Source organism: Monomorium pharaonis, chromosome 5, assembly GCF_013373865.1.
Source record: "Monomorium pharaonis isolate MP-MQ-018 chromosome 5, ASM1337386v2, whole genome shotgun sequence".
In the NCBI taxonomy this organism is placed as follows: Eukaryota; Metazoa; Arthropoda; class Insecta; order Hymenoptera; family Formicidae; genus Monomorium; species Monomorium pharaonis.
Window position 1 is genome coordinate 23941015 of NC_050471.1, and position 13680 is coordinate 23954694.

Consider the following 13680-nt stretch of genomic DNA (forward strand, 5'->3'; position numbering starts at 1 on the left):
TTAAATTTATAATTAATTTATTTTTATTATATTTATTTAATTATTTAATTTAATATAATGTTATTATTTTAGGAATATGTGGTTATTAACCTAATTATCTTGGCAAGTTTTTAAATTTTTTTAACTTTTAAAATGTTTTGCAAGTACATGGAAGACAATTGTAATAAAGTGTAAGAAAAAAGTAAACGGATTTAAACAATAATGAATTATAAATTTTACTTTAATTAATTTTATTGATACATTTATAAGAAATTTATTACATAAGAAAACAGAAAAATATTCACTGTACCATAATGCGGATTTTTGTATTCAGACATTTTTATAGATGTAAATCGAAAAGTTAAGCGCATCTTTTAACTTATATATGTACAAAACCAATATTACAACAGAATATAAAGAGAAATAGAGTAAGCGATGTGAAACAAAAAGGGTATAAGATGGTAGTGTAAGAAATTTTTATTTATCTTCAGCACCGTGTATTCAAAGCGTTTTAATTTTGTTTAAGATAAAAAAGGAATTATATTTGCATTGTTGGTTGAAAAATTGAGATATATACAATATTCGAAAATATGAAATTAACGTGCAACATTGTTTCAGCTTTAATTACTGAAGTTTTTCTCATCTATAAATAATTTCAGAGATTTTGTAAATATTTTACTAAAAAGATTAATTTATATTATCATTCAAAGAAAACGAAAGCAAATTATTTTAAAAATATATTCTTTATTTCTTTTTACATGTATTAAAGCATTTTTAATTTAATGTTATAACAAATATATAACAGAATAAAGTTAACAAGAAAAGACTGTTTTTAATTAACAAATTTGAAAAATTTTACACTGTCAACATAATTTCGTCATAATTTATAAAAAAAATTATTTAATTTAACGAAAATGATTTCAATGTTACCACATACGCTTATCATGTTTATTTTTTTTTTCAAACGTAAAATAGTTTTTCTTATTTGTAAAATATAAAAGAACATATCTTAATTTGTTAGCATTTAAAAATGTAATTTTGGCCAAACAGGTAATTGTTGTTAATAAATTGTCGGTTGAAATGTAATAAACGCTCGCGACCTATACATTCGGCAATTGGTTCTTTAAGGATTGGATTCCGATATCACGTTAATTACAGATTGGCAAGATTTTGTGGAAACGCGAGAACACACCCATCCTTTAATTGAAATTCCACACATTTTTTTAAATGATCCGATTATCGGCTCAATTGCATACTTCAAGCACACTCTTTTCACTCAATTATATATTATAACAATGTTCATGTGATTTGTGGGAAATGTAACAATTTCGTAAATGTAAAATTTTAATATTATAAAAACTTCAGCATTTAGAACTGAAATTTAATAGTTAAAAATATTTTTTTATGATGTCTGTAACACGTCATGATATCTGATACTTGCAGGAACCTATAATTTTAATTTAGAAAGGTTCTCCAGAGTTTAGAAGCGTGTCAAATGTCTGTTTATATTTTTTAACATAAGAGCTTTTGATAATTGCCATGTTCTAAATAATAAGTGACAAACAATTAAAATTATATGTTTTTGTTAACAGACAACATTGCCACGTTTTTATTAGTATGTTATCATATTTAAAGAAAATTGTGCAATTCATGAATATTTCATACTTTTATACGAAAATAATACGACACAATTATGTTCTTAATTCCAAAACATTTTTATTTAATTCTTTTTATGTATGAGATGATTGTGTCGCAAATCACGCGCTACCGCTGATTGCTTCAACGAATCACGCACAACCGTCACGCCGACAGCACACCGAGCCTTATGGCGTTTTTGACCGGGCAAAATCGAGTTGGGTTAACCCATCTCAGGTTTTATTCTTCTAGAACTAGCCAATCGCAGTTATTCCATTCTTCAGAAGAATGGCTGTGGTTGACTTTATGACGTCATTAATCTCTCCCGGAGCGATTAACCCAAGAGTCCCAAGACCGGTCGAAAACGCTATTATACAACAATTACAACTCATTGCGTTATTCGACATAGATGTCTACCGTCTCCGCCAAGTGCGAACGTAATATTTCACCCCGCAATATGAGGACTCTACTGTACATATTAGCATAGGAAAACTGTATATATTAACATAGGGGACCACACTTGATTCTAATAAACTATTATTATATGTATATACGAACAACTGCTTGCCTTCTTGCTCAACAACGTCTATCGCCCAAACCCTAGACTTCCGCGGCTATCCGCCATCCAATCAAAATCCACGGTTACAAAGGAAACAGCTGAATCTGTAGCATTTATTTTCCATTACATATCGCAATTGCATTTCTAATTATCTTACGTTAATTTACCGTGACAGTCAGCAGATCTTTACGATTGCAATACGCAATAAACAAAATGGTGCGTGCGACATATTTCATGAGCTCATGTCACATTTGACGTCCAACGACAAGGTGATCAATCGTCGTGCGCGATCGATAGGTAATACGTAAATCCCAGATCTCACCCTCCTCCCGTCCAACATCCCTTCGTTCTCCGCTAGCATTTAAGCCAGGGAGTGCATGCACTATGCACCTTATGCTCGCGCATTTATTTTGTAACTCAGGTACCAGTAGGATTTTCACCCGATGTATTGCCGATTCCTGCCAATGACTATATGGAATTTCCTTCAAATCTATATAATTAATAATATAAATCGCGTTTAGCAGAAAAGTATTAGTGAATGGACAATAATTAATTATTGCAAAATCAATAATTTTATTGCTAATAACTAATCATTTTGAGTAATTAAATTACAGAGATATTAATGATTATAATGACAGTGCTAATTACTGATTACGCTTTAGCAATAAAATACTGAGAGTAAATGATTGGAAAAAATTACTTATGTGAAGAACTGTACATAGTGATCAAGATTCGACCTGAATTAGAATTTAAGTTCAATACTTTTGCACATAGGAGAGTTGTCAGTATCAAATAAAATTAAATTAATATAATTATATTCAAATTTTTCAAATTTGGGAGAAATTTTACTTTTTGTTTATAAGATAACCAATAAGAACTATTTTGTTTATAAATAGTGTTCTCCAATAAATTGCAAACGCCAGGTTGCCAGTTGCAAAAGATGGCAACTGCTTACAAAAAATTTTTTTCTTCTGAATTTCTTACTTTAATCGCGTTATGCAATATAATACAAGATTTTTTTATTATAGTAGACTACGATACGAATAATGTAAGATTTTTTGTTTCATCTTATTTTTTTAAATCATAATTTTCCACAAACAGTATACAATTGGTGAAATTAATTCCTGCAATAATGCGCCAAAAGATTTATAAAAATTCGAAATTATTAGCCAATAATTAATTACTAGCATTTTTTAAGTAAATATCAGTTATACTTTTCTAAAAGGAAATCGATACGTGATTCAAAGCATAAAGGTAAAATGTATAAAATTAATAAAAGTCTTTATGATTATTGCTAGGCATAAAATTTTAGCGTTTAAGTCAAAATGTCAATATTTATTTATTCTATACATTACATACATATCGAATATTTACTTAAGAAAAGTGATAACGTTATATTTGTGAAAAAAGTATATTACATAGAAGCTTTGCTTTATGTGTCGCGCGCTCAAACATACCGCACGTTTCATCCCAGTGAACATTTCTCTTATTTTATCCAAATTATTTCATTCTTGATTTCAGAAATCTTTCTCTCACTTCCTGTTTGCAAGCTATTACATCTCCGCGCAGCCGGCGCGGCCTTTAATGGCTTTCTCATTACAGCGAATGTGTTAATAACCATCAAGAAAAGTTCTCGCAACGGCGCAACGCGGCATTGTCCTTTTTGTTCGATGGAAGCCCGCGAGTTTCCTTCGTCACGGCTTACGGGAAACTTGGTGGAAATACTGCGCTTTCTTGCATCCGGCACAAACGTACGCCATTCAAATAATATCGACTCTTACGATTTGTCGAAAAATTCACACTTCGCCGATCTCCTCACTTGCAGAGCATATGGATGTACGTGACACATTTTAAAATATTACTAAAACTTTTTTAATGTTATGTTTTATTATTACAATTAAATATTTCTGTAAAATTTAAATTTAATTCTTTTATTAGTTTAAAAATTATTTAACTTTTTATTTACTTTCAATTCTTTTGTAAAGTTGCGTTTTGTATTATATATTTGCAAATTTGATGAGATGTAACGGATTAAATTTTTTACATATACTAATAAAACTCAATGTTTAAGCAAAAGTTTATTTAAAACATATTTAATCATTTAAAAGTTACTAAAAGTGCAGGAAATGGAATTTCCGTTGCATAAATCATAAATGAAATATTTTATTGTTCCTCTTTGCAGCTGGTTTCAGAGCCAAAATTCGGATATTTATAATTAATTTTTTGTCGTCAATTTGAAAAAAAAATATACCTAAGAAGACTGCAATTTTTTAATTTTAATAACTTTTAACCAGTATTGTACGAATTAAACCGCAAAAATGTACATTTAATATTTATATAATTTTTTATATAGCATGAACACTGCTTAAAACGCTATCAAAAGTAAAATTGCATTATTATAAAGTATAATTGTAGAGTTTTCTATAAAAGTAAACAAGTGGAAATGTTAAATTTTTTACTAATTTTTCTTTTTTAATGATATTTTCATATGTGTTAACTATGTATCAACTTCTCACAATCAGTGTTACACATATACACAGATGTAATTCGCGAGAGCACTAGCGTTTGTTGAACGTGAGCAACGAATAGTTATTGGTATATGAATTAAGCGAGTATGAATTTATACTTTTCGCTTTTATATATTCCATTGATCTCTCTTGGTGGGAGCTTAATAATAAAATATGAGACTGCCATGAAGTATTATAAAAATGAAATACTTACAAGGGAATCTTGCGAACCCGAAAATTCGGATTTTAATGAAACTTGGTATAAATGTAGAGGGGATAAATACATAAATTTAGAAATTTTTTGTTGGTGCTTAAAAACGATTTAAAGAGTTGAAACTACCCTTTAAAAGTTGAGGATTTTTGTCCTTTTTTGAACAATATATCGTAAAATATAAAAATATCAAAAAACGTTTTATGCAAAATTTTACAGCATAAATACCTCTATTTAACTATGCTATTCATAAAAAAAAAAAATAATTTTTTGAATAAAAGTTTTTTTTTAAAATAAATAATAGTTAAATAGAAGTATTTATAATGTAAAACTTTTGTATAAAATATTTTTTATATCTTATTTGATTTTCGAGATATATCGAAAAAAGGCAAATATGTCTTCATTTTTAAAGGGTGGTTTTACCAAACCGTTTTTGAGCTCAAGCGGAAAAATTATAAATTTATGTATTTACTCCTTTATATAATTATCTCCTCTACATTTATCTACAAGCTTCATTAAAATCAGAATTTTCGAGTTTGGGAGGTTTTTTTGTAAGAAGAGTTATAAGTTTCAACAAACATTTTACGATGCAAATGTAAACATTAACTCAATCTCTAAATTAATTAATTTAGAGATTGAGTAAAATTTTCCTGGCTGAAATAAATGTACTTTTTAAATATCTAATATAACAGTTATTTATTATCTTTAAACTCATAAATTAATAAACAAATTTACTTTTGTTTTGTATTTACAATTAAAGTGTTCACGATCACTTGTCAATTGTTTATTTATTGTCAACGATTTGGTCTATTAAAAAATACCGACAATCGGATCGCAGAAATTCTGCTGACAATGGTCGAACGTATTGGCGAAAAGCGCGATGAGTCGTGCATTTTGCCGCACGATCGGCGCCGACGAGCTCATTATGGCACTAACGAAGCCGGAAAATTAATTTCTCGGTCGAGTACAATCGCGAATTGCATTGTTTAATGACCGCGACGGGCGGAAAACCGGAAGCGCCGCCACACCGGAAGGTCGAGCCGCTTGATTACCAGTCTGCGCGGAGATATTATTTCTGATAACGGATCTGCTTTATCTGCTCTTCTACCTTGAAATTTTCGAGAAAATCCGTTTTATTTCTACATCGACAAAGAGGAAAATAAATTGTCTAATTAATATCACCAGTTTTTGAAACGCACAAAAGTAACGCGCCATTCTCTTTTCGACAAAAATCTGAATTATTCATATTAAACCGTTCAAAGTTTCAATATTGACATGTCCGACGTTATTAGCATATTGCTTTTTTCAAAGCTTCACATTTAAACGGCAGCGCTGCAAAATTTGAACACCATTATTTGTATCGCTATTAATTACAAAAGGTTAATGATTTGTAGTTTAAGATTGTGAAATAATATTAGCCTCTGTAAAATAATTAGCTTAAGAAATGTTACCTGATTTATAGCAGTATTTTAAAATTAAATAAATTTTATTTTTAAATTTTTTAAAATTAAAATAGACCGTATTTAAAAATAAATTTAAAATATAGATAATCAATAAACACCCATATCCATATACACACGCACGTTTATACATATGTTTAAACATATTTTCAAACTTTGGAATGGACATCTTTTTTCCAATTTTCATATTTGTATATTTTTTGAAACAAATATGGAGTGTTTTGTAACTAACAGTATAATCGAAAAAGAGATATTTTATATGACAAAATAATGTGTAAAGAAAATGTAGCAAAATATATAAAAATATAGAAAAACATAGGAAAATGTAGGAAAATGTGATAAAGATATGTGTAGAAAAATTTATAAAAATAAATAATAAAATACTTAAAAGTTAGATTATTAATATATTTTTGCTTTTTTAAAAATATAAGAGTAATAGATAAGAAAGCAACGCAGTTTTCTTTGTTATTTAATGTAATGAAATTTTTGATTTATAAGATTGAAATTCCACGAATATGATTTCAGAGTACCAAAATTAAATTACAATTTAGCTTTTTGATCCAAAATAAGAATCTTTAGCAAAAAAAAAGTAGAATTAGAGAAAGAGAGAGGGAGGGGGCAGGGAGAAAAGAGAGAGAGAAAAGCTTTTATTATGCCGCAATTCTATACTCGTAGGGTACGACATAGGATATTAAATTTATTCGCAAGTCGACGCCAAGGAAGAAATCGAGCGTACTCCTACTCTGGGCTCTTCGTATATCCTCGTCGCACGAGTTCCCTTTTCGATTTGGCTTGGCAGTGGTCCACCTACAACCACCCCTCCCCCCCTCAATTTCCACCAACCGATTTACATGATCTCGTGGAAACAACTCTCGCAGACGATCTTCTTGTCCCGAATGAGAAATCTTCGGTCTTTAAGTAAGCTTTCAGCTGACTAAATTTGGAGGGCGTTTCCCTCCTTCTTATTCCCGACTACGGTTCATCATGTCCAAGAACGCGCCATTTCACGTCCGAGGAGTTGAAGATTATGAGGCGGAAAAATAAAACTCATAGAAAACATCAAATACATTTGTAATCCAGTAACACGGAATTATATTGCTCACATTAGCTACGATTATACATATATATATATATATATATATATATATATATATATATATATATACACACACACATAAGGATAATATTATTATTAAATACTATTTTGGTGCAACAATTTGATCAAATTGTAGAGAAATAAAAGCATTCTTAGCTTTTCACTATCCCAACGTATTTTCAACAGAATACTTTCTTACAAATAACAATTGTTGAATTATGTTGTAATGAGCAATAAATTAGATTAAAAAATAATTTTTAATATTAAAAAAATTAAAAGTAATGTACCCTATGACGAATTTTAATGTTTTTTATTGGTAAATTTTATTTTAATGTCTAAAAATATAATAAACTTAATTATTTAAAATATTCTTACAAATATTGATATTGACATATATCTTTTATAGATTAAATTTGTAAATTGTTATTTTTATATACTTTTACAATATTAAAAAACATTGAATTCTAGTTAAAAAAATACAATACCTACTTTCTAAATGACAATCAGTATATTACCACAGATTTGCAGCAATATACTTATAACTGTGATAATTAATGAGTATTCATTGTCTTTTAGTGATCTTTTTCGACTTTAATGTTAATGTATTGTCATTGAAAGATTAGTGTATTTATTTCACTGATCAATATGTTATAAGTCTATCACTGAAAATCAATATTTTCCCTGAGTTCACTAATTCTTTACTGATTGTACTTTAGAGAGTACGATGTACTTTTGATTAATATACATAAAAGATATAAGACAGTATATATCTGTATCATGTTAAAATATTAAATGAACTCTTAAAACTACCTTATATAACTATATAAACAATAAATAATTTTTTATAACCTTTTAATTATTAAAATTGTAGTTTACAAAACATTTTTGGTAGTCAAACAATTATATATATTTACTTTTATAATATATTTATTTTTCGATTAACACATCCGCATAAAACGGACGTCGAACAATAAAAATTGGGGATTCTAAGGAATTTGAAATTTTTTCGCAGCGATCATAAAGTCCAGAAAAAAACCAGGAGCTGTCGAATATTTACGAAGTGTAAATTCTTCTTTCGAGTATCTTCGTTTCACTCGTTATCACGACGCGCAACAAATCTTGACAGACGCAACATCGCAGCATTGCAGAATGTAACATTAATTCCTACAAAAAGTTTCATTAAACCCAGACGGCATCCGATAAAAGGAGCAATAAAGAGGAGGAGAGAATCGCGCGGTGGAAGGGAAAGAAGGATCGTCGCGATGCAGTTCACTGCAGTCGACTTGCGGCATCGCTAACGTAGAAACTCTCGGAGGATCTCGTACATACGTCCTGTAGGAAACTTCCAGATGGTGAGTCTTAAACGTGGCGGCAACGGCGAGATCCCCGGGAAAAAGTGCGGAAAAAGCGCGAGCGCGCGAGGAAGCCGCGAGCGCGACTGGGTGTGTGTGTAGAGCGCTGTAACTTGTCGGCATTAAGCCAATTAAGATGACGCATGGCTGCGAAACTTTCGCCACCGCCGGAACGATCAATTTCGTTTTCTCCGCGCCCCGCGAAGGCAACGATTCTGTCGAAGGGTCGATTGGAAGAACTGTTGCAGCACATTTTTTTTTTACACATCTTGCAGCAGAAATGTCCGTCCGAGAGATTTTGACGGATTAAATCGCGGAATATTAATTAATTAAATTTAAACCGTGAAGCTCATTATAAAGTAAGTGTACACATACACATATAGATTTTTCTTTCTTTTTTAACATTGCATCTTTTTTTTCTGTAATCACGTAAATGTATATTTTTTAGACCTGAAGAGAATAAAATTAATTAAAATCCAAATTATACGAGTAGCAGGTTTCTGTGATGCACGCAGGGTTTCTCATTTTAATTGGTATAGTGAATTATCCTAGAAATAAAGAGCACTTTTCAGAGAAATGTTGAAGACAAAAGAGGAAAAGTATGAAAGATAGAGACTGCAACAACACGGCGTAACATGAACTTCTAGAAACCACCCCCTCCAGTAGAGGCAATGGTATTCATGTTTTAAATAGCAGCCTCCATTTTTTTTCCATTGCGTATCTTCAAAGAACTTTTTAAGAGCTTTCCATATCCATAAAGATAAATATTCTCAAATCCCTTGCAATACTACAAAAGAAATACTTTTTAATTAAAAAATGACAGTTTTAACTTAACAAAAAAATATATGTCTTACAGAAGTAATTTGGTTTAAAAAGAAATGTGATAATTCGCAATATTACAACTTAGATCACGTTAAAAAAAAGTTACACTCATATGAAGTTAGGAAGAACATTTTACGCGGTTATTTTTTTATGTTATGTGTATATGTGTTTTGTTCTCTCCTCTGTTTTTACTATAACTTTTATTTTAGATATTTCTCTCAAAAATGCTTTGTTTCCGAAAGAAATAAAACTAAAAGTATGTGTTTGTTTAAATATAAATATACATAATTACATATAAAATCTACACATCGTATTTAACAACGGCTGCAAAAGAATTTGGAATTTATTAAACAAAAGATGCAGCTCAAAGAAAAGATCAGAAAAGATTCTTAAATAAATTAATAATAATTAAATGTAACAATTTTTAGATATTCATAAATAATATTTGCAACTTTTTTTACATAACTCATAAGCCTTACAATTATTCTGATCATACATTAATCATGCAATTTATTTTTCTAGAAGAAAGTGTAAGTGTTGGTAAGAATCGATATAAATTTGGAAATATTTTGAAATTGTTAAGCGAAGTATTCGCGTGAACGAGGAAACGTTCTGGTTAACGTGCCGCACAATGGTACCACTGGTATTTCTGCATCGTGCATCTAGCATTCAGCCGCTCGATCGTATATATGGTGGTAGCTATGGGTGTGTATTCGTTGATTTTCTGCGAGGAAAACGACGTAACGGTATCGATTGTCTTCGGCCTCGGCGGAAGTGTCTTTCATAGCGAGAGGCGCCGCATTCCCGGAACGTATCTCGAATCGAGTTCTCGATTCTGAAGCAGGTCGGCTTTCAAATGCGGTTAACTAACCGGAAGTGACGAGAAGGCAGGCACGTTGAATGCGCCGGGAATCGTTCGTGAAACGCGCCGGTCGATTCTTCGCGTTTTTTTCTCGTACGCCCGCGTATTAAGCCCTACAGCTGCTAAACATTTTTATGACGTTAAAAAAGACATAAAAAAATTGTATTTATGTTTCACGTATCATCACGCATATCATGTAACGTCATTTTTTTAAATATCAATCTACACAGAAAATATTTCACAATTTAATTAAAAATTAATCCTACTTAAAAAAAAAATCATAAATTCTTTGCTGAAAATTTATTAAGATTTATATTAAAAGTATAATATTTTGTAAACATGATTTCGTGGGAAATTACAACAAATCTTATATTTGTTCTTCTTAATATAATTTATCTAAAGCCTTCAGATTTTTACTTTACTTATATTAAAATGAAATAAAACCTTGCACTTTTTGAGTTTCTGTCTTATTTACAATGTAGATATTTTTATATTATAAATATTATAAATAATTAAATAACACAAATTGTTTTTAATGTTTTACTTAAATATTTTTAAATCAGGTATATTGCTGAAACAATACGTTATAAATAAAATATTGTTACTGTTATTATTGCAAGTATAAAACATATTATTATATTCATTTAATTTATGTTCTAAATTTTTCAATAATTATTTTTTTTGTATAACAAAATATTTACTATCAATTTACTTAAAGTATAATAACTAATATTATGAACATTACTTATATTTTCTATTCTATTAAATTAATATTTAATACAGAAATAAATACTCCATTTAATAAAAAAATGTACGATTTTGTTGGTGGAAAAGAGATTTATAAGTTTCTGCATTTTAGGTAAACAGACTGTACCTATGAGAAAATTAAATATCCTAATTGGCATAAATAAATCTATATAAATTTTTTAAAACAATTTTATAGATAAAACAATATAAACAAATCTATTATATAAGAAATAAAATCTATAGAAGAGGTAAATATATGTGTACAAAACTTATATGGTTATATTTACAATTATATACATTTTTTTTATGTATTAAATTATAGAATAAATATAAAATATACAAATTATCCTCTAAAAAGATTTTCTAAAAGACTTGGGGGTGAATGTACGTCCGCAGATCCATCTCAGTTTAGTTTCCTTTTTTTTTAATTCGTTTTTTTTTACTTTGTATTCTTTTTTAAAGCCTAATATCGCCGACACATATCGCTATTCACTCATGGATGTCTTGCTCCCTTTTTCTCCGTCTACCTCTTTCCGCCGGTTCTTCTCGTCGCTCTATCCTGCGCCTCGCCCCATCGATTTCACTCCCTGCGTCGCCCGCTCTCTCTTCTATACGACCACTTCCGTCAGCGCGGATACGAAAGGGACGTCGCGAAAAGTTTTGTTCTCCCGCCGCGGAGTCTTCCATTTCCATCTGCGTGTTCTCCACACCCTCTTTTCTGCCCGTTCCACTCTTCCTTGCTGCTCTTCGTTTTTTCGCGTACAGATTGAACTTTACGAGCGCATATTCGCGAAAGTTCGCCACGACGAGGAAACGAAAAGGTAAAAGCCAAATGGAAATCAGCCACGCTATTCCTTAAAATTGTCCGTGAAATTCATCGAGCGCTCGGTTGGAGCTCAAGTTTCCCAATCGTCGCGTGCCTGACAATTTTCGAATCTACAGCTGGAACGCAGAATCTTCAAAGTTTTACTCACAAGGAACACTATGAGATGCACGCTTGAGACAAAAATGTAAATACAAAAATCTTCTAGTGAATGATTTAAGACGCGTTGAGAACTCCAAAAGTTTGAAGACATAGATATATGAAGATTGTTTTAGATAATTGTAAATACAGTAAAAGATTAATAATTTTAATCTACTGGGCATAACCACTTAGGGATTTTTACATCTCAGTAGGTAGGGACAAAATGCTTAATCACAGCAAATTTCTCTATTGCTCGAGAATCTATACTTATCCTTTTTTTTACTTTTTCAAAAAATTGTTAATATAATAAGTAATATTCGGTATTTAAGAAATCTACATTGAGAAAGAAGTTGTTAAATTGACTAAATTTTTTAACTTAGTTAAATTTCTTTAATTTAAATATTTACGCATTTACTTAAATAAATAAAATACTTGAACTTTAATTCAAGTATTTCTATTTTTTAATTTTTTAATTAAATACATAAATAGTTGAATTAAAGAAATTTAATCAACTTGAAAAAATTAGTCAAATCAACACTTTCTTTAGTGTATGATTGAGTGTATGATTATTAAAACAATTATAGTTAGGAGTTCAATCTTTGTAATTATTACTTCTATAATATTATAATAACATATGTGTTATATTAAGAAAAATAATGTAATTACCATAATTTAAATACATTGAAAGTAATTATAAATTGTAAATTCTGATTATTTTTTGTACTAATTATATTTAAATTATAGAAAAAAATAATGAAAATAGAATTATATCAGTCTTTATATGTCAAATCTAAAAGTTTTGCTAAAGACTAAATTTTTTTATAGAGTATGTGTAGACTTTGAACTCGCAACTTGTCACTTACGGATTTCTCATGCTCAAACAGAACTATACACAACTTAAACTACAATTCTTGAATTAGGGTAATTGCAATCAGTTCTTTTTGTTAGTGTAATACATTGTATGCTATTATTGCTAGCAGTAATAACGATAAAAATGGAAATTCTGTCCATAATTATTTTGACATTGAATTATAACTACAAATGCCAAATACTTTTCTTCCACTGTAGAATGTAGAACAATCAGTAATATACAACATATAGTTAGTAATGATAACATTGCAAAAAAAATATAAACGACAGTTGAGGTAATTTTTTACATAAAAGAACTATTAATAATTTAGATAAAGTAATTATTTGAGTAGCAATTTATCAAAATTTTGCCAATTAGAAGTATAAGAACAAAGTTTTAAAAAAATAAGAAAATTATTTTAAATATAAAAATATTAAGAAATTTGGTAACTTGACTGTTTTAAACAAAAGCGAGTAAGATAGAGAAAGAAGAACAAAGATGGAGAAAGAGAAATGGAGAGAGAAGGAGAGGGAGAGGATTTCAAATTTGCAATTTGCAGAAATGTGCGCATTGAAAATTTATTCTGAATACTTGCTTGAGTACGAGCAACGTTCACCGTGTTTCTGGTGCATCGCC

General features: G+C 29.6%; 1 protein-coding gene and 1 long non-coding RNA gene across 3 annotated transcripts in view; both read left to right on the forward strand.

The window, feature by feature from the left end:
• Positions 1–13680, forward strand: part of LOC105833124 — a 171464-nt gene that overhangs the window by 24510 nt on the left and 133274 nt on the right. The gene's annotated exons all lie outside the window — the stretch shown is intronic.
• Positions 8277–9386, forward strand: LOC118645867. The gene is made up of 2 exons (XR_004963510.1): positions 8277–9158; positions 9248–9386. It is a non-coding gene; the product is annotated as an uncharacterized LOC118645867 (long non-coding RNA).